Source organism: Podarcis liolepis, assembly GCF_965112155.1.
Source record: "Podarcis liolepis genome assembly, chromosome: 7".
Lineage (NCBI taxonomy): Eukaryota > Metazoa > Chordata > Lepidosauria > Squamata > Lacertidae > Podarcis > Podarcis liolepis.
The window spans coordinates 77,793,521-77,814,735 of record NC_139561.1 but is presented as its reverse complement, the minus strand read 5'-3'; the positions used below and the strand labels follow the sequence as shown (position 1 = coordinate 77,814,735).

The following is a 21,215-nucleotide window of genomic DNA, read 5'->3' as shown; positions in this document are numbered from 1 at the left end:
ATCACCTTGCCGACAAAGGTCCTTATAGTTAAAGCTATGGTTTTCTCAGTAGTGATGTATGGAAGTGAGAGATGAACCATAAAGAAGGCTGATCACCAAAGAATTGATGCTTTTGAATTATGGCGCTGGAGGAGACTCTTGAGAGTCCCATGAACTGCAAGAAGATCAAACCTATCCATTCTAAAGGAAATCAGCCCTGAGTGCTCACTGGAAGGACAGATTGTGAAGCTGAGGCTCCAATACTTTGGCCACCTCATGAGAAGAGAAGACTCCCTGGAAAAGACTCTGATGCTGGGAAAGATGGAGGGCACAAGGAGAAGGGGACGACAGAGGACGAGATGGTTGGACAGTGTTCTCGAAGCTACCAGCATGAGTTTGACCAAACTGCAGGAGGCAATGGAAGACAGGAGTGCCTGGTGTGCTCTGGTCCATGGGGTCACAAAGAGTCGGACATGACTAAACAACTAAACAACAACAACCTTAGCAAAGGATGCATCTATTTCAAATGAAGAAATAAGGGGTGGGGGATGAAGAACAAAAGCCTCATGGAATGCAGCAGCTGAAGCTCTACTTGCCACTGCAGTGAGGCACAAATCATCAGCGTCAATAGCAGATGGCCAGGATGATTGAAAGGCAATGTCACATGACTGACAGGTGGGCATGGTTTGTAAAGAAAAAGAAAACAAAATGGCCTCGTGATCCATTTGAGGGGTCAAGGGGCAGTCCTAATTAGGCTGAGGGGCCAGCTCTTCCCTAGCCCAGATGGTGTGGTACATCTGGAGGTTGTCACACCTTGAGCTAGCCAGTGTGAATGGTGGGGGGAATTCCTTCCTCACCTACCCCTCATTCCCAAATGAAGAGAAGCAGGTACTCTTTTCTCCCTCCAGGTATCATTTTTTTATTCATTTCCATTCAGCCAATCATACAGGAGGACAAAAACAGTTGGAAAGCCAAAGGAGCAAGTTCAAAGAAGATGGCATGCGAGCAAGTAATGTGGTGGAAGCGTTTTTTCATGCTGAGTTGCTGCACGTGGTCCATTAGAAGAGGACATTCTTCAGCAGGAGCCCAGAGAGGACCAGGAGGAGCGATGCATAAGGTGAAGGGGCCTTGTCACACACAATTTCATTGACTACTCCCGTAAATTGACCAGTTGAAGACTTCCCTTTCTGGTTTTTCAAAGACTCACACGTAGCCTTCTTCTCACACTTCTTTTCGACCTGGAACGTCCCTGGATGTAGAAAAGAAAGATGGGTTATCCGCAGAATCAACGTTCCAAGCCATTATGGCCCAGACAATACATTTCCATGCCACTGGCATCCATTCTTTTCAGTAGCATGCTCAAGGAGGCGAACAAAATCAGAGCCACACGAAATAATCACAAGAACACGTCTTACTCTACTCGCAGCAAGATATGACGGTGTTTGTGTGAATTTATCGCAAAGGCTCCTTGGGATGTTTCTAAGAACAGGGACACACAGGGCCAGTCCAAGACATGGTGGCATCTGAGGCAAGCCACAAAATGGCAGTAGCGTCCCCGTCCCCGCCCCCCCCCCCCCCGCCGCCAGGGAGGAAGGTGTGAGAGAAGATCTACATCAGGAACAAGAGCAGGAGGAAACCAGCAGTGCCTCCTATTCGCCAACGGGCATCTGCAGAGGCGGCATTGGGAGGGGGCTGCCGGGGAGACGGTAAAACCAGCCTCCAAGAAACACACCACCATGGTGGCAACAGCAGATGATGCATTCCTTAGAGGCCAGATCTGCTGCCCATGTGGAGTCTGCTGCCTGAGGCTGTCACTTCACCTTGCCTCATGGGTGAGCCGGCCCTGAAGATGTACTACATCACTACTTTGAGACTGGGTTGGGTGTTTCTGTCATATTGCTGCTGGTTATGGGTTTTTCAAAATCAATCTTATTTTTATTGAAAGAACAGAAAAAGGATCCCACTAGATGAAGTCAAAGTCCTTGCTTCTGTTCCTACAATAGCCAACCAGATTCCTACGGACCAGAAGCAAGATATGGATGCAACAGCACTTTCCCAACATGTTTTCCTCAGCAGCTGATATTCAGATGCATGCTGTCTCTGACACTGGAGGTACTAGATATATGTCATATCTAGTAGCCGTGGACAGCTGGATGCACAATGCATTTTCCTAATCCCCCTTTAAATGTGGCAGCTGTCCCAGTGGCAGCCATTACTGCATAATGGAAGCAAATCCCTGAATTTAACTAAGGACTGTGCAACTTTCCCGTACGGGGCAAATTTAAGATGTGCACTGTTGTTTTGGGATTTGAAATTGATGGTGCATTGTGCATTAAGACATCTTGCTGGAAGCAAGTTTGAGAAGGGTTGACCCTAAAGGTTGCTAATAAATATCCCATAAAAGGATCCTTAAGTGCATTAGAGTACTTTCTTTGTGGTCATGGGGTGGGGGAAATGTTTCCACATCAATTCCAGCTATTAATGGCTGTGGATCACTCCCCATTCACAGGTGCCAGTTCCTTTTTGTGTGTTTGTGTGGAATGAGTCTGCAGTTGGGGAGACTGATTGCAAACGTGACTAAGGGGAAGGGGGATCTTTTTCTCTCTCTTGTCTTTTCTTTTTGTTTAAGTGTCATTCAAGCTGTCAGCAGCAAAAGGCAGAGGTCTGCAGGAAAGCAGAACGACTGTGGCATTAGCCAAATCTTTGCTCCTTCACCGCCAATTGGGGGGAGGGGAGAATGGTAAGAATGATTATGATAGCGGCAATGAAAGGAGGAAAGAAGCTGAGAATATTATTTGCCCAGGGATGGAAAGAAGAAAGAACCCCATCAAAAGAAGAATGGATAATGATGGACTATGCGGAAATGGCAAGGCTGACTGGGAAGATCAGGCACCAAGAGGATAATAAATTCGACAAAGAATGGCATAACTTTATAGAATATGTTAAAGAACACTGTAAACATTTTTAAAGGTTAGCAGGAGTGATATGGCACTTGTAATTTAAAATGACAAAGGATATTATGTGTAATAATTTAGATAAATGTAATTAGATGCAGTAAAAAAGAGAGATAAATTTTGGAAGCCAAGGGAGAGGTGGGGTGAAGTCTGGGGGTTCAGGGAACCCCATAAATGTACAAATATGGATTATGGCTTAATGTAAACGTGTGTGTGTGTGTGTAAAATTGTGGGGTTTTTTGAAACTTTGAAAATAAAAATTTTAAACTGAAAAGAAAAAAGAAAACGGAAGGAGGAAAGAAGCCCCCACTGCAATTATAAGCCCCTTCCTCTCTCTCTCCAAATTCTTCTTGCATTTGAAAAGTTTGCTCTGAAAATTTCCTCTTCCCCCAGGGAAGGGCCATAGTTCAAAAATAAAATTGGACATGTCTTTGAAGCAAAACGCAGGTGAGCCAAACTTGAATCCATATATGTCAATGCCCTTCCAGACATTGGTGGACCCACCACACAGTTGTCCTTTCTTCACTGGTGGGGAAGGTGTGGCCTTACAGGTATTGTTGGGGCTCCATCTCCCATCAGCCTCAGCCAGCATGGTTGAGGGTCAGGGGTGCTGGGTGTTGGAATTCAGGAACATTTGAATGACCATACATTTCCCACATTCAACCATCGCTCCACCCACTATATTCCCAAGGATACTGCACAGCACAGCGTTACCATTGGCTGAGAAAGACTTAGGCTCCCTCTCACTTACCACCGAGTTCAGTCACTAAATGTTGGCAGACATCATTCTTATCTTCACAAGTCACCTTTCGTCCAGAGCAAGTTTTAGCGTTACTGCTGCATACTTCACATTCCAAAGAACTAGCTGGGAAAAGGGAATAAAAAGGGTGTGTGTAAAATAAAGCCAGAAATGATAACACAACTGAGCAATTAACTGCCTTTTGATGGGAGATGAGGGATGGCATTATGCTGTGCCCTCTAAACCGTTCGCATATTTTTGTTCTTTCCCCTTTTCTCACCACTAGGAATAAAGTAGGGGAAGTCTTTAATTTGCCCTAAAATATAATATAATCCTGTATGGTAATCATACTATGGGATTACTATGGTAATCCCAGCCCTCGTCCAGGAAAACAACCCAGTACATACATTATTATGTATGTGCATAATACAAACATACATTATTATGGCAGACATTATGATGCCCTAAAATTTCCCCTCCCCCCCCTCTTCCCATTGGGAAGAACAACAGAACAGAAATCCACCCCAGCACCTAGCCAAGAGAGGTCATCTGGGGCTGCTGACTTGCATCTAGGAAATAACTACCCGTATTTTTCGCTCCATTGGACAGGGAGAGATTGCGCAGGGCTAAAGAGGAAGCCAAGGCAGTGAGTAGGATGGATCCCGCTCGCTGCCTTGGCTTGTTCCATAGGGAGAGGCCTTGGCTTGTTCCGGCAGGGAGAGGCTGCACGGGCCTATGGCTTCTTTAGCCCTACGCAGCCTCTCCCGGCAGGGAGGGATTGCGCGGGGCTAAAGAGGAAGCCAAAGCAGCCAGTGGGATCCATCCCACTCGCCGCCTTGGCTTGTTCCATAGCCACGCGCAACCCCTCCAGCAGGGAGAGGCTGCACGGGGTTATGGCTTCTTTAGCTCCACGCAGCCTCTCCCGGCAGGGAGGGATTGCGCGGGGGTAAAGAGGAAGCCAAAGCAGCCAGCGCGATCCATCCTCTCGCTGCCTTGGATTGTGCCTCCGGCAGGGAGAGTTTGTGCACAGCCTGTACGCTGCTCTTTGGGGCTGGGGGGGGGGGAGATTTTGTTTATTGATTTCCCCATCTAAAAACTAGGTGCGCCCTATGGTCCGGTGCGCCCTCTGGTGCGAAAAATACGGTAAGTGTCTACTCAGAAGAAAGCTGCACTGAGTTCAGTGGGTCTGACTCCCAAGTAAGGGTGTGTGGGGCTATAGTGTTTTATCTAGGGAGCCAGGGCTCCTCCGGATGACAAGATCTTTTTGCACCAGGTCAGTGAGGACCACTTACTTTTTAAAATTCTCCCATATATTACTTCTTGGGAGTGCCGCTGCCCCCCGCCCCCCTTGACTAACCCATGGGGGGGCACAGGAAGAAAACAAGGTTGGAAGGGGGTCACTGTCGGGAAAAGGTTGGGAAACACTGGGATAGATGATCCTAGTTGTTCCCTCCAACTCTTCAATTCTCTTTTTTTTTATTGTGGGGGGGGTGGAGACCCACAGGGTCAAATTTTGAAGGCTAGCTCAAGGCTCTTGTGAAGTTCAAATTGGGCTGGTTCTCATGAAAATGAACTGGATATCTCTCCAGTCTCTAATTACCTCCAGCAAGAAGCACAGAAAAGAGGAGAAGTCCCAGGGCAGCCTGCATGGTGATGGAAAGTCTCTGTTTGAGGAAAGATGTTCCCTGGACCAAAATGTCTGCAAAAGAAAATAAGACGCAAATGACATTCAGGGAGGAAGCAGGCACATTCCTAAGGAAAGAAGTTGGAGATGTCGCTGAAAAGCACCAGAAAAACCCTGAATGGCTACGAAGTCCTTATGCTGGCTGATAAATGTCCACCTTTCCTCAGATATAATCCCTGATCCCTGATCTTCCAGAATTGGAAATCCTACTCAGAGGTTCCTCACTATGGAAAACAATGTTCCGCCTGGCCTTTGGTTTGGACTCAGTCTGACCCTCATGTTTCCCTCCCCTTATGGTTTTGATCTATGAGCTACTTTTAAAATGAGGCTGCATTTTAAATTGCATTTTAACCTGTATTTTAAATTGGTCCCCCCCATTATGTTTTTACTGTACTTTTACTGGTGTTAGCCACCCTGAGCCTGGCTCTGGCCGTGGAGGGCAGGGTATAAATAAAATGTATTATTAATTTATTAGTATTATTAGTAGTATTAGTATTATTATTATTATAGAATCATAGAATTGTAGAATTTGAAGGAACCCCACAGGTTATCTAGTCCAACCCCCTGCAATTCAGGGATCTCAGCTAAAGCATCCACGACAGATGGCCACCCAACCTCTGCTTAAAAACCTCCATGGAAGGAGATGCAAAACAAGAAGAAATGAACTGAATAAGTCTGCACATTGTTTTTTGTGCTTTCAGTAATGGTGAAGGTGACATGTTTCAGAAGCAAGCAAATTCCTGTTAAGTTTAGATTCCTGCATCAGAGGAGGGTTGGACTAGATGACCATGGGGGTCTCTTCCAGTTCTACGATTCTATGATTCTATGAACTTTCTGGAATGGCGGGCATTTTTCATTCTGTTCTGGAACAATGAATATCAAGGATATATAAAGCAGTATGTTTTTGAACTAATGAAAGCACCTCTCATTTGTATAGTGTTTATGACAGTGGGGGGGGGATGAATCAGTTTTTGTGTGTGTGTGTGTGTATGTGTGTGTGTGTGTGTGTGTGTACATGTAAGGCTGTTATCAAGCTGCAGTTCACAGGGCCACCAGTAGGTGGCCCACTTCAGTGTGATGACCGAACAGCAGACAAGTAGGCAAGAAAGTCATGGCGGTGGCAGATGGCCTAGGCAAGCTGTTCAGGGAGTGGTTGCCAAACCACTGTGTGATGCACTGCAGTGAGGTTTAATGCAGGGGGGGAGGCTCTCCAGAAAGCCGTTAGTTAATTAAAATAAGAGGAAGCTCATTCCGTGTGTGTGTGTGAATGTGTGTCGAAAGTAGTCTACTGTACAAAGGCAAAAAACAACAACCCATTTGTTGCTCTGGCTACTTTTGCCTCTGCCACACCCATCACTGATATGTGGCCCAAGGGAGGTTGCCCAGGAGAGATTGCAGCCCTTGGGTGCAAAAAGCTTCCCTAGGCCTTGCCTAGCCTTGCTAGAGACAGAACTGAGGTCTAAGGAGCCCATCAACTCTGAACTGCTGTGATTTGTGCCCCTCGGCTACCAGCTGTGGCTACATCCATAACACATGAAGGTCTAGGTCTGCTATACCTACCTCTCTCCAGAGCCAACTCCTAGGGGCCAAGGTCCCTTCAGCCCCCCCCCAAAAAAATATTTGACAGGGCCGTCCTCCCTCAAAGTTGATAGGCATTGCCATTCAAATGGCGTGCGCACGCTGCATCATGTGATTGATTGTGAGAGGTGAGCCTTACCTGCCCCCCATATTTTATTCAAGTTGCCACCCCAGCTCCAAATTCTACACTGGATCTCAGACTGGGAAACCTCTGACACTCTAGAACAGGGTTTCTCAAACTTGGGTCTCCAGCTGGTTTTGAACTACAGTTCCCATCATCCCTGACCACCGGTCCTGCTAGCTAGGGATGATGGGAGTTGTAGTCCAAAAAGAGCTGGAGACCTAAGTTTGGGGAACTCTGCTCTAGAGGATGTTGGACTCCAGTTCCCAGCATCTCCTGCCATCACGGCCAATGATCAGGGAGGATGAGTTCCCAAGCTCTGCACAAGGTTCTGTCCAAGCAACCTTGGTTTTTGCTCTCTCCTACCCCCTTCTAGAGGCCACCATTCATTTATTAAGGGGGAGATGCCCAGTTTTGCCAGTGTGTGGCTATCCTAAGCCAGAGGTTTGCTTGATTGTTATTATTTGTATAACCCCTGTTTCCTCCAAAGAGTTCAAGGTTGTGATCATTCAGGGGCACCTCCCAAGTCCTACTGCAATGCTCTAACCGCTACAATACGCTGCTCCTCAAACTGTGGTCTTCCAAGCTTTGGTTCAGGCAGTGCACAAAAAAGGCTGCCGAACAGCCCATAATATCTCTGCCCCGTCCTGCCTTCCTAGAACTCGGCTCACAAACACACCCACATCCGTCGCATTAGAAAGGTATTGAAATATGGATCCTGCATGTTCTTCCATCTGTAGGATAAAAGTAGTAGTAGTTGGCAGGGGGTTGGACTCGATGGCCCTTGTGGTCTCTTCCAACTCTATGATTCTATGATTCTATGAAGTAGCCTGCTGAGACCCCCAACAATTTTCAGGAGGTCCGTCAGGGTGGGAGAGCTTTAGCACTATTGTCCTAAACCTCCCCCCCTCCCCAGTATACAGCTTTCCCATAAATACATTTTTGAAATGTATAAATATTCAAAAAGGTTGTTTCTATTGATGAATGCTGCTTGTGCCTTCACTGCTGTTTTCCTTGTTTTCTGATTACCAGCTCTGTCTGAGAAGGGGCTTCGCAGAACTATTTCACCCTTGTCTGCAAGTCTCCTGCATGTTGGTGTTTTTGCCTATCCCTGTGGGTTCGTTAGGGAAGTTAGTTAATTCACTTTAAAAAATAATAATAATAACAACACATGAATCCTTTTCCTTCAAGGAGCTCAAGGCAGCAGCATGTGTGATTTCTCTCCCCCGTCCAATTTATCCTCACAAAAACCCTGCAAAGTAGGTTGTGGTGAGAGATAGCAACTAGCCCCAAGGGCACCCACAGTTGAGCTGAATGAGGGACTGGGGAACCCCAGTCTCTAGCCCCCCTCGCCCCCAGCCACGCCCCAGCTGCAATGCTCCCACCTCAGTCAGACACCTCATTCTGCATAATGGGTATAATAGCTCTTCCCTCCCTCCCTCCCTCTCGACTATCATCCAGGGATCAATCAGTAAAGAGGAGGCCTGGATGGGAGAGGAAGGACCTTTGGTGGGATTGTTTAGAAGAGACCAGAAGGGTCAGGATTTTGAACCTCAGATTTGTGTTGCCCCAGAAATCGTGCCCCCCCAAGTCTGGTCAGACACCCATAAGGTTCCTATACAGTGGTACCTCGGGTTAAGTACTTAATTCGTTCCGGAGGTCCGTTCTTAACCTGAATCTGTTCTTAACCTGAAGCACCACTTTAACTAATGGGGCCTCCCGCTGCCGTCACACTGCTGGAGCACGATTTCTGTTCTCATCCTGAAGCAAAATTTTTAACCCGAGGTACTATTTCTGGGTTAGTGGAGTCTGTAACCTGAAGCGTCTGTAACCCGAAGGGTTTGTAACCCGAGGTACCACTTTATAAATATGGTTATGAATTAAAACTCTCTGTATTTGGAAGTTCCCTAACATGGTTGCAAGCAGCAAATTTGTCTCCTCTCTCTCCCCAGCCGCTCACCTTTGATGCCTCATTTTCTTCCTCCCTCACAAACAGCCAATCAAGCCACAGACTCCGTTCCAATTATCATTCAGAAACTCACGTAATGTTTTGCATCCTGCACCTTTTCCAAGGCCAGTCTTCTGTGCGAGATTGTTTCATTTTCTCCTCGTGCACAGAGACTGCTGGAAACTTAACAGCATTTCTTTTTTTTAATAGAACCAACTCACAACTGTGCATGATGAGCAACGGGGAGCAGGCAACTCCCCAATGCCAGCCTGTAAAACAATGTCATCTCCCCCCTTTAAAAAGCAACAGCATTCACTTGGCGCCAAATGAGGCATCTCCCTTTTTTTCTTGCAAACCAAATGCAAAAGCCTCCAACCGTCTTTGGATAGGAAACTGCCTCATGTTGAGCCAGACCTTTGGTCCACCTAGATCAGTGTTGTCTACACTGACTGGCAGCAGTTCCCCAGGGTTTGGGGCAATCATGAATTGATTTATCAGCAGAGGCAGAGGTATTAATTAGACCCTTTTAAGTATTTGATTATCCAGCAGAGGAGATGCCCGGGATTGAACCTGGGACTTTGGGGCATACAAAGCAGATGCTCCATTACTCAGCCGCAACCACTTTGTTGTGAGCTTTGATGGAAAAAAAAATGTATCTCCCCATTCATGGAATCATAGAATCTTAGACCTGGAAGGGACCCAAGGGTCATCTAGTCCAACCCCCTGCAATGCAGGAATCTCAGCTAAAGCATCCAGGACAGATGGCCACCCAACCTCTGCTTAAAAACCTCCAAGGAAGGAGAGTCCTTTCTTTCCAGCCCCACCCAAACAGCTGGGGCATGTTCAGTAGCTGGCAGGTGCCAGTCAACAAGCTATACCAGAGACCAAGCTAATATGTTTTCACTCAACACATCTCCTCTGCTCTTCCTGCTTTCATATATTAGCAGGGAGATGCTCATCAATTTGCTAATTGGAAAGTGCTACAGCTTGCTTATTCCTACGCTGGATGAGAGGGCAATCTGGAGAGGAAGATAGGTTTTAATGGTAGCATGTGGTGAATTTCCAGGGATAATGGAAGCCTTGAAGCCAGCCACCCCACCTGAGGCCCTAAAGTCTTCCATGCCAAGCAGTCGAAAGTACTCACCAGCAGCTATGAAGGAGGCAGAGGCAATTCCAAACGTCGTCCAGAACTGGGAGCTTAGCTTCTTTGGAATCCTTGATGACACCAAGGTCTCCTCCCACTGTCTGAGGCAGCTGAGAATGTTTTGCAGAATAAAAGGGAGAAGTATTTTTCTTCCCCGGAAAGGGGGAGGAGCAACACACCAGCTGCTCCGCACTCCACCCTGCCCCCCATCAAATTGACTCGGGCCAAATGTGGGCGGTGTCAATGAAGCTTCTCCAAAAAAGGCCCAAGTGAGGAAGCTGTGTGTTCCTCTATTCGGGTGAGATGCTAAGCAACTCCAGGAAACCTCAAGGTTTGGACACAGCAGAGGAAACGTTGGGAGACACGCAAAAGCACTGCCCACCCTCCCCAGCCTAGACCCAGCTTGGGGTCCTTTCCAAAATGCCGGCGCAGAGGCTGCTACATTTTTTATTTATTATTATTTTGGTTCTGCAGTTCATGAGAGAAAGAGCCTCCCACTTTGCCGCCGCTTGCTGCTAAATGCAAAAGACTTCCTGAAGTGGTCTGTTTTCAAATTGTTTTTGGCACTGGCCACAGTACCGCGTGCCAATTCAATTTAGCTAAAACCTTGGGCTGTTTTTAAAGCAATTGTCTGTCTACCTGACCTGGGGGGGGGGGTGATTTATTCCTCCAGTGCCCACCAGGATTGATGGTGGATAGGCAAGTGTGTATTACTGGATCCAGCAATAATGGGCTCTGCCCCTTCCTTTATTGGCTGTGTCTTGCAGAGAGAGAAAATTGTTGCACGCACTCCAGTCTATGAGCTCTGAGAGGCTCCGGGGGGGGGCAGTGCTTACCCAGCTGTCTGCTTTCCTTAGAATGAAGATGAATAGAGACTGTGGTATCTTGAGGATATATGGTTCTATTCACACGTGCAGTGGTACCTCGGGTTGCATATGCTTCAGGTTACAGACTCCGCTAACCCAGAAATAGTACCTTGGGTTAAGAACTTTGCTTCACGGTGAGAACAGAAATCATGCTCCGGCGGTGCAGCGGCAGCAGGAGGCCCCATTGGCTAAAGTGGTGCTTCAGGTTAAGAACAGTTTCAGGTTAAGAACAGACCTCCGGAACGAATTATGTACTTAACCCGAGGTACCACTGTATATATAACGTGTGTTACATGCCGCTCCAATCTCCTAGCAATGCAAGATTCCAGGGGTCCCACGCACTTGCCTAGAGTTCGTGTTTCGTTTTGGGAATGAGGCACAGCAGAGACTGTGGTGTCTTTCTAATATATGGTTTGTTCATGCATACATACAACCTGAGCCTATGATTGGGAGGCTCACAGCATTAAACACTCCAAAAAGTTCCTGTTTCTCCAATTGCTGCAGCCTTGGAAGCAAAAAGAAATCCACCATCGTCCTCTCTCCCTCACTGGCTTGCCACATTTTGCCAACTTCTTCCCCTAAGTCATATAACCACCACTGCAAACCCAACCCCCAAAACTCTGGCATTGCCTTCTGGCTGACTTACTTTCAGTTGAAGGAGAGGCTCACACCCATCTGCTGTCTGGCACCAAGTCTTCACTTTGTTAATGACCCATTACCTTCCTTTTGATCACTTAATGGCTCTTCTCCCAGGCGATTTCCTGAACACAGGAAGATGGTCTGCCTTATATTTTAACACGCACAAAAATGTCACGGCTAAAATGGCCGCTGTTTCTTTAATGTGAATAAAGCTGGGTCAGCATGACTCAGCGGCTTGCAGCAGGCTGTATATATAGGTGAGAACTGTTGGTTTGGGGGTTGGCTGGTGTTTGGGTTGGTTGGTGCTGGTGTGTTTCAGTCGTGGTATTCAGTCGTGTTTTGCACAAAGACTTTTAATAAAACTCTGCAAGGATATTCCCGTGGACTCTTTTTGTACCGACAAGGAGACTGAGAAGATAAAGGGAGGTCAGAACCCTTTCCTTCTTTTTTTTGCTTTTTTACAAACACTGTCAGGTTATGGGCCCAGTGTTTCTGAGCATGTGCAGAGGGCAAAACGACTAACAGCATTTCAGCAAGGAGCTGGTGAGTCCTGGTGGTGTACGGAGACAGTGGCTGTGCGTTGGAGCAGTTGGTGGCAAGCTGTAACTGTCTGCAGCGACGCTGGAGCGGCTAGGATCTGAGGATCAGGAAAGCACTCAGCGTCGGCTACTGGAACAGTTTGAACTGCTAGAGGACCACAGCAGACGACTCACGGAGCGGCTACACCAGTTGCAGAGCCAGGCGGGACCTGAGGGTCAACAGAGGCAGCAGCTAGAAGCCGGTGAGTGCCAGCCAGGACCATCTAGTTGGACTCTAAAGAGAGAGTCAGGAGAGATTGCTGGAGACCCCACAGAAGGGGCTCAGCAAGCACCAGCAGAGATGGCAGATTTCCAGTCTTCCCAAGTTGTAAATATTGGGGGAGGCATCCCTTTTGAACTTCTCTCAGAGAACAACTGGCTGAGTTGGTCAATTAAAATGCAGCAGTTGTTAAGGAGAGATGGACTATGGGACTGTGTTGAAACTGAGGTTTTGAGACGGGACTCTGTTGAGAAAAAACGGCTAGATGAAAGGGCCCGTGCCCAAATTATGCTGTGTTTGAGCAACTCTCAGTTATTGCATGTAGCAAATGCCAGCACAGCGTTTGAGTGCTGGAATTTATTAAGGGCAATGCATGTCAGAGAAACTGCTGGAACTATAATTTCTCTGACCAGAAGGCTGTTCAGGACTGTTATGAAGGAAGGTGAGAGTTTGGCAACTCATCTTCAAACGCTGAAATCTCTGTTTCTTCAACTACAACAGAGAGGTAAGCGTTATGATGGGACTGACCAAACCTACATTATCCTTTCAAGTTTGCCTGAAAGCTGGTTGCCTGTGATTAACAGCATGGAGAGTATGCGTCCCCGAGATCTGACCCTTGAGTATGTGGTTGGCAGATTGACCGAAGAAGCAGAAAGAAGGTCAGATAGACAGGCTGAACTCCAAGAACGGAGGAGTTACAGTCGAGGGGGCCAGCAGCAGAATCTGCCAATGGAGCAACGCCAAGGTTTGGACTTGGCCAAGGCGGTGAGGAGGTGCTATAGATGCAACCAACCCGGGCATCTCCAACGTCAATGCAGGGCAAGACTTCCAGGAGACGACATGGAGCAGAGACAGCAATCGACACAGAAACGTAAGCAGAAGGGGTTCTCTTCAGAGAAGAAGAACACGCGTTCTGCTCAGTTTGTTTCTGCATTTTCTCGAGAGGAGAGGAAGATACCTCGGGGAACATGGTTGCTGGACTCTGGCAGCAGCAGGATTATCTGCAATAGTCGGGAGGACTTTAAGACCCTGGAGAAGCCAGCTGATGGGAAAGACTCAATCTATCTTGCTGATGGTCGTAGAAGCAAGATTGATGGCCAGGGAACATGTTTCCTGCAGTGCTTGAACACTACTCTACCAGAGACTCTGTTTGTCAGCAGTTTGGACTATTGTTTACTGTCTGTAAGCTGTTTGATTAATGCAGGGTATAGTGTTAAGTTCACGCAGGATGGCTGTCTGATAAAGAATGGAACTCAGGTATGTGGCCATGCAAAATTGGAAAATGGGTTATATGTAATGCAGGACAAGCCAGTTAAAGCAGCCCAGGTGGTTCAGGATAATTTGCCAGTTCATAAGGGGTGTGTACATCAACTGCACAGAAAACTGGGTCACGCCAATTTCCGTGTGCTTTCAGAAATGCAAAAGGTGTGCAAGAACCTAAAAGTAAATAGCTGTAACTGTTTCCTAGATTGCAATGTATGTAAAATGGCCAAATCTAAGAGGAAGCCTGTGGCTTCTAAAAGTGACAGAGTATCTAAAGAGGTTTTAGAACTTGTCCATTGTGACGTGATAGGCCCTTTTCCACAGAAGACTGAAGGGGGCGCCAGATATGCTTTTCTGGTAATAGATGATAAATCACGTTTTAGTTGGCTGTTTTTGTTAAAGCAGAAATCTGAGTGTTTCCCCACATTCAGAGAATGGGTTGCCCAAGCTGAAAAGCTCTTCGCTCGGCCTGTTGTGCAGCTGCAAACAGATAGGGGCGGAGAATTTCTGAACAAACAATTTGGGGCATGGTTGCGACGTAAGGGGATCACTCACCGTTTGACTAACCCTTATAGCCCTGCTGAAAATGGTCTGTGTGAAAGACGTGGGGCTGTGATACAGTCAGTAAAGGACTGCCTGCTAGTGGATGCAGGATTGGGCCACAACCATAGGCTGTGGGGCGAGGCTTTCCTTACCGCGAACTTTTTGATTAATAGAACCTGGTCTAGCTCTATAAAAGATATTCCATATCGTGTGTTGTTTGGGAAAGAACCAGAGTGGACAATGCTCCATAATTGGGGTTCTTGGGCACATGTAAACATTCCCAAAGCTCAGCGCCAGAAAGGGGGCGCTAGAGCGCAGAAACTGCGGTTTGTGGGATATCAGTCCTATGGCAAAGGGTGGCGTTTCAATTTACGCCCAGGACGTGTGGTTCTGTCACGAAGCACAGACTTCGCTGACCAGGACAGATGGACTGCGATCCATGCCAACCCTGATTGCCTACTGCCCCTGCAAGTAAGAGAAGAGGCTTCTTCTCAGCCATTGGCAACACAGGAGCAGAATGAGGAGGAGGCACAGATTTCCCCAAAAGATGTGGCAATAGATAATACTTCTCCAGAGGAAGAGGAAGAAGAGCCAGAGATAAGGGGGGGGGGAGAAGAAGTAGTTGTGCCTAGGCGCTCCCAGCGTTCAAACAAGGGTGTACCTCCTCAGCGTTTGACCCTAGGAGGAGTGAGAGTATGCAATGTGAGTTGTGTGGAACCACAAAGTTATAATGAAGTCTTAGACTTACCCCCTGGGGAACGTGCTTTGTGGGAACAAGCTATGAAAGAAGAAATGGACTCTTTTAAACGTAACAAAGTGTTTGAGGTCATAATGCCGCCACCTGGTGGCAGAGTGGTGTCATGCAAGTGGGTTTACAAAAGGAAAACCCTTGCATCTGGGGAACCACGTTTTCGAGCCAGATTAGTAGCCAGAGGGTTCACTCAGATTAAAGGGGAGAGTTATGATGAAGTGTTTTCTCCCACGGTAAAGAGTGAAACTTTTCGTTTAATGCTTTCCATTGCTGCTGTAAGGCAACTAGCAGTGCACCATTTTGATGTTGATGCTGCATATCTGCATGCAAATTTAGACCATGAAGTGTTAATGAGACAACCCCCTGGGTTTGAAGAGGGGAATGGTGCAGTCTGGCGTTTGAGAAAAGCTGTTTACGGTCTCAAACAAAGTGGAAGGTGTTGGAACCAGTGTTTAAATGAAGCCCTTGTAAAACTTGGTTTTAAAAGGAGTGTGGCTGATCCATGCCTGTACACCAAGGGGACAGGCAACAAATATCTAATGCTCTTAGTCTTTGTTGATGATTTGCTTGTAGCAGGGAGTTCCACAGATGAGATCCAGAAGCTCACAAGTCAACTGGAAAAGAGGTTTAAGCTTAAAGCCTTAGGGCCTGTAAGCAATTACTTGGGAGTAGAAGTAAGGCAGGAAGCAGATGGAAGCTTCCTATTGAGCCAGAAAGAGAAAATTCTTCATTTAATAGAGCAGTTTGGCATGGAAAACTGCAAGCCAGTTCAGACTCCCATGATACCAGATTTCCCAAAGACACTGTGTGATGATGAATTTGATCAGCCTGAGTTGTATCACTCAAAAATAGGATCACTGTTGTATTTAAGCCAGTGGTCAAGGCCAGACATTGCGTGTGCTACAAATGTTCTGAGCCAACGTGTATCTAAACCCAGTACTGCTGATTGGTGTGCTTTGAAAAGGCTTATCAGATATCTAAAGGGGACATTAAATGCATGTTTAAAGATATCTAGTACACAAGATGAAAAACTAGAAGTATTTGTTGATGCGGACTGGGGAAGCTGTGTAGCTACTAGAAAATCTACAAGTGGAATGGTTATGATGTTTGCCAATTCCATAATTGGATGGAGGTCAAAGAAACAAGGATTTGTTGCGACCTCATCCTGTGAGGCAGAATATGGGAGCCTGTCGCTAGCATGCAATGAAATCATGTGGTTTATACAGATACTAAAAGATCTAGATTGTAAAGTAGATTTGCCTATCCAAGTGTATGAAGATAGCCAATCGTGCATTGCATTAGCAGGCTCGGAAATAATGAAATCCGCATCAAAACATATTGCTATCCGTCATGCGAATGTGAGAGATTGTGTACAGAATGGGGTAATCAAACTGGAGTACTGTCAATCACAAGATAATATTGCTGATTTGTTTACCAAGCCTTTGCCAGCAACATGCCATAATGAATTGATGACAAAACTGGGTTTATGTATATAATGTATTGTTGTATTGTTGTAATGTATGGTTTCTGTTGGGGTTTTTCGCATTTAAGAAACAGAAGGGGTGTCACGGCTAAAATGGCCGCTGTTTCTTTAATGTGAATAAAGCTGGGTCAGCATGACTCAGCGGCTTGCAGCAGGCTGTATATATAGGTGAGAACTGTTGGTTTGGGGGTTGGCTGGTGTTTGGGTTGGTTGGTGCTGGTGTGTTTCAGTCGTGGTATTCAGTCGTGTTTTGCACAAAGACTTTTAATAAAACTCTGCAAGGATATTCCCGTGGACTCTTTTTGTACCGACAAGGAGACTGAGAAGATAAAGGGAGGTCAGAACCCTTTCCTTCTTTTTTTTGCTTTTTTACAAACACTGTCAAAAAATCCCTGTATGGCACTCAGGTTAAGATTCCAAGCATTGATTAAATTAAAATGCAAGAATTTGGGGGTCGGGTCTGGCACTCCCAAACTCATAACATGAGCTAGGATGGAGGGGCTCACAGCATTAACAGTCCTCCCCGTTAAGTTTCCAGGGAAGCACCAAACTCAGCTTTTGAACCCAGCACAGAACAGATGTGTCTCTGTGTACCTCTGTTGCCCTCATTTCAAGGAAGCCAAATCCTGGGTAAATGCCTGGAACTCCTGGGATCTCACATCACTTTGAGGTTGGGGCAGTGTGCAACACTATCTTAGTGAGCATTGAGAGCAGAGATAATGGGCTTGAGCCAAGAGAGTGAGGATGCATGATAAGGCAAAATGACCAGATAATCAACCAGAAACAGAAGGACTGTTGGGGGGAAATGTCTTTGTACAAGATAAGAGAGAACTGACAAAACTGACAGATGTCAGCTAGAGCAAAAATTGTGAAACCAACCAACCAAATGAAGGATGTTATTGTGTAATGGAGTACCCATGAGTACACTGAGCTTAGGCAAGAAGCCTGTCTATTAATTTTTTTCATTATTTATATTTACTAATTGTTATTATTAGCAAGTGCATAAAGTCAAAGGGATGTGTGTTAAGATGAAAATGAGAAGACATATGGCATTACTTAATGCAATGTCCACTATATGCAGACCCAAGAAATCAATTTATAAAACTCCTTATATACATAATTTTCATTACATTTTCTGTTTTACAATTTCAAATAAACATTTTATGTCCTTAAGATATCAATGACTTCTCTTTCCATGGTTCATTTTGCATATCTTACATCCCTGCATATTTCACAAAAACTATTCCAATTCGTTTTCCATTATTACATCCATCAAAGATTACTGACACTGTTGAATTTATCTTAATGCTGCCAGCATTTTCAGCTGCACACAGTTATTTTCCATGGACTCAAAAAATGTTTTCCAGTCTTCTTTAAACATATGTTTGCTCTCTTATTCTATATGTGAAGTCTGCAAGTTGTGCATATTTTGTCAACTTAAGTTGCCAATCTTCTTTAGTTGGGACCTCGCTCACTTTCCATTTTTGGACTAACAAAACATGGGCAGCAGTTGTTGCATACATAAACAACCTTTTCTGACATTTCAGTCTGACTGAAACCCCCAGTTTATAAAACTTCTGTTCATGAAGGAAATCAATTTAACCACAGGGTAACACAGCAGCAGTGCTCCTATTGGGTATTACAGATGCCAAGTAGAAATATATGGGGCAAGGTGGACTTTTTTTCACCTACTGCTTGAGGTCTATCACATGGGGTCATGAAGGGACCCAGCCTACCCCCCATTCCTTTTTTTTTACCAGTAATTTTTTATTAATTTTCATTAAATATACCTTTAAGGTTTTACAGTTGTCTCTTATATACAGCAAATATTTACTCCAAGTTTCATGAAACTTCTGTTCGTCCTGATCTCATATTCTCCCTGATAATCTAGCCAGTTCTGCGTAATTCATCATTTTAACCTGCCAATCCATAATAGTTGGTATTACATCTGTTTTCCAGTTCTGAGCCAACCATGGTTCTTGCAGCCGCCGTGGCATACAGAAAGAGGTTTTTCTCTTTCTTTTTGATTTCCTTCCCTACCAGTCCCAATAGAAAGCCTATCCCCCATTCCTGACTGAGTGAAGGGAAAGGTGGTGGATCTTTGCCCCTCGAGGCTTTTTGCAACATGCATCCAGAATTGCAGCTGGCAGAACGTGAGCGTGTAATTCAATTAACACATTGCTTAATGAAACCAATAAGTAGAACCTACTGGGAAATTTAAAGAACATTGTCAAGTTCAAACCCCTCCTGAGCAACCAATACTTCCATTGCTTCTCCCCACCCACCCCACCAAATGATCTGTCTTCCAGTGCTCATCCTTATCCTTATATTATAGCACATTTTCAATAAGCACTGATTTGGCAGGATAGCAGTTCTGTTAATGTACTTCAACTGAGCACAATGTACTCTTCTCTTAATTGAAGGTTATTCAGTCTCTGAATGCAATAAAAGCTGGAGGGATTCCAAATGGAAAAGAATATAATTTGCAGAGCGATCTAGTCTGTGCCATTTCCAAAGCATTTACAGCAACAGGGAGGAATCTGTAGCCCTCCAGACACAGCTAGACTACAACTCATTCCTGACCATTGGCAATACTAGCCAGGACTGATGGGAGCTGAAGTCCAACTACGTTGGGAGGACCACAGGTTCTCCATCCCTGATTTATGGTAACACCATCAGTCCCTCAAACTGCATCTTCATACAGTATTTGTTGAGATGGATTGGTTTTTCTCCCATGTCAGTTTTGCATGACTTCATTCATAACTCTGTTCTACCCTGTTTCCATATTAATCTGAATTTTAAAAATTAATCAGCACCAAAAAAATCATATTTGTTTGTGCATTTAAATTAGGCACGAGAACTAGCCACAAATCCCAGTTTGGAAAAATTGAGCTTTATACACCCTTGTTCACCATAATTGAGGTTGATGTGTCCATACCTTAGATAGATAGATGATAGATAGATGATAGATATAGATAGATAGATGATAGATAGATGATAGATAGATAGATAGATAGATAGATAGATGATAGATAGATAGATAGATAGATAGATAGATAGATAGATAGATAGATAGATGATAGATAGATAGATATAGATAGATATAGATAGATTAGATAGATAGATGATAGAGATAGATAGATAGATAGATAGATAGATAGATAGATAGATAGATGATAGATAGATAGATAGATAGATTAGATAGATAGATGATAGATGATAGATAGATAGATAGATAGATAGATAGATAGATAGATAGATGAAATTTTCAGGCCTAGTAGATGCTTCTGAGTGAACATTTTTGCAAAGCCATTTCCCCTGATATAATGCATTTCTGCACATGATCTTCCCTTAACAGGTGCATTCTTATGCACACTTTACCATGGTATATGCATTTTTATCCACATGTACACACCACATTGCAAAATTCAGGGAACCGTGAATTTTGGATAGCTGTGTTTCAGTTCTCACATTGTTTCAGAATTTAAAAGCATGAAGGATGGAACAAAATGAGAGAAAAGAACAATGCATCACAGTGAAAGTCAAACAACCCAACAAAACAGCACCAAAACCACAGCATCAATGGGCAGCAAAATCATCACGGTGTCAATACAGACAGGTGGGGAAAAAATGGATCCAGAGAAGGTCACAGGAAAACAACAAAGAGGCCTTTATTCACTGCTAAATCGTGATGAAGGATTATTTACAAGAGAACTTTGATCAGCAGAAATCCAAAAGTAGCCAAGAGGAAAGACCCAGAAGAAGGAGCAGCCTTGTTGTTGCAGTTAATCCTCGAATCTACACTGCTAGCCTGAGGTATAGTGTCCTTTGGAAGCTGACAGCTGGCGGTGCAGCCCTTACGAATGAAATGCACAATGTTCCCTCCTGCACATGAAAAACAAAAAGGTGAGAGGAGGAGTCACTGCTCCCAGTACCATATGCAGTTCCTCCTATAAGTTGATCTCTTGGCCCCTCCCTGCTCTGGGCACACAGCTCATGCGAAACTTTGACCTGTTCGCCATCCTGGACTGGTTGATGATCTCTCTAATAATAATAATAATAATAATAATAATTCATTATTTATACCCCGCCCATCTGGCTGGGCTTCCCCAGCCACTCTGGGCGGCTTCCAAAAGAATATTAAAATACTATAATACATCAAACATTAAAAGCTTCCCGAAACAGGGCTGCCTTCAGATGTCTTCTAAAAGCCTGGTAGTTGTTGTTCTCTTTGACATCTGATGGGAGGGTGTTCCAGAGGGAAGGCGCCACTACCGAGAAGGCCCTCTGCCTGGTTCCCTGTAACTTGGCTTCTCGCAGTGAGGGAACTGCCAGAAGGCCCTCGGTGCTGGACCTCAGTGTCCGGGTAGAACGATGGGGGTGGAGACGCTCCTTCAGATATACTCTCTTACCCACCTATTGTCGCATTACTTGAAAGGACAAAACAAAGGTGTTGATCAGCCCTGCATGTCTCCTTCTTTCCGGTGCAGCTGATGCCGGTGGCATCACAAGTCTCACATTGCAAAACAGGAAAGGCCTCTGGAGGAAGGGAGAAAAAAGGTTTCACAAGGGGAAAGGAGATGGGGAAGTAGGCAAATGCCGCTTGAAATTCACCTGTGTGCCACTTGTGGCTGTTTTTGCAGAACCCAGGGCTCAGTAGATTCTATGCTGAAACCAATACAAAATTCAGTAAGGGGCCAGTCGTATGCAGTAAACGAAATACAT

The 21,215-nt window shown here is 45.3% G+C and overlaps 2 long non-coding RNA genes across 2 annotated transcripts; both read right to left on the bottom strand.

Moving 5' to 3' along the window:
- Positions 1–873: 873 nt before the first annotated feature.
- LOC310712536 lies at positions 874–10,301 on the bottom strand. Its single transcript, XR_014528903.1, has 4 exons — positions 10,148–10,301; positions 5,273–5,371; positions 3,685–3,798; positions 874–1,228 (listed from the first exon to the last, which is right to left on the bottom strand). It is a non-coding gene; the product is annotated as an uncharacterized lncRNA (long non-coding RNA).
- A 9,835-nt stretch (positions 10,302–20,136) lies between these two features.
- Positions 20,137–21,032, bottom strand: LOC310710460. Its single transcript, XR_014528076.1, has 2 exons — positions 20,907–21,032; positions 20,137–20,375 (listed from the first exon to the last, which is right to left on the bottom strand). It is a non-coding gene; the product is annotated as an uncharacterized lncRNA (long non-coding RNA).
- Positions 21,033–21,215: the final 183 nt, after the last annotated feature.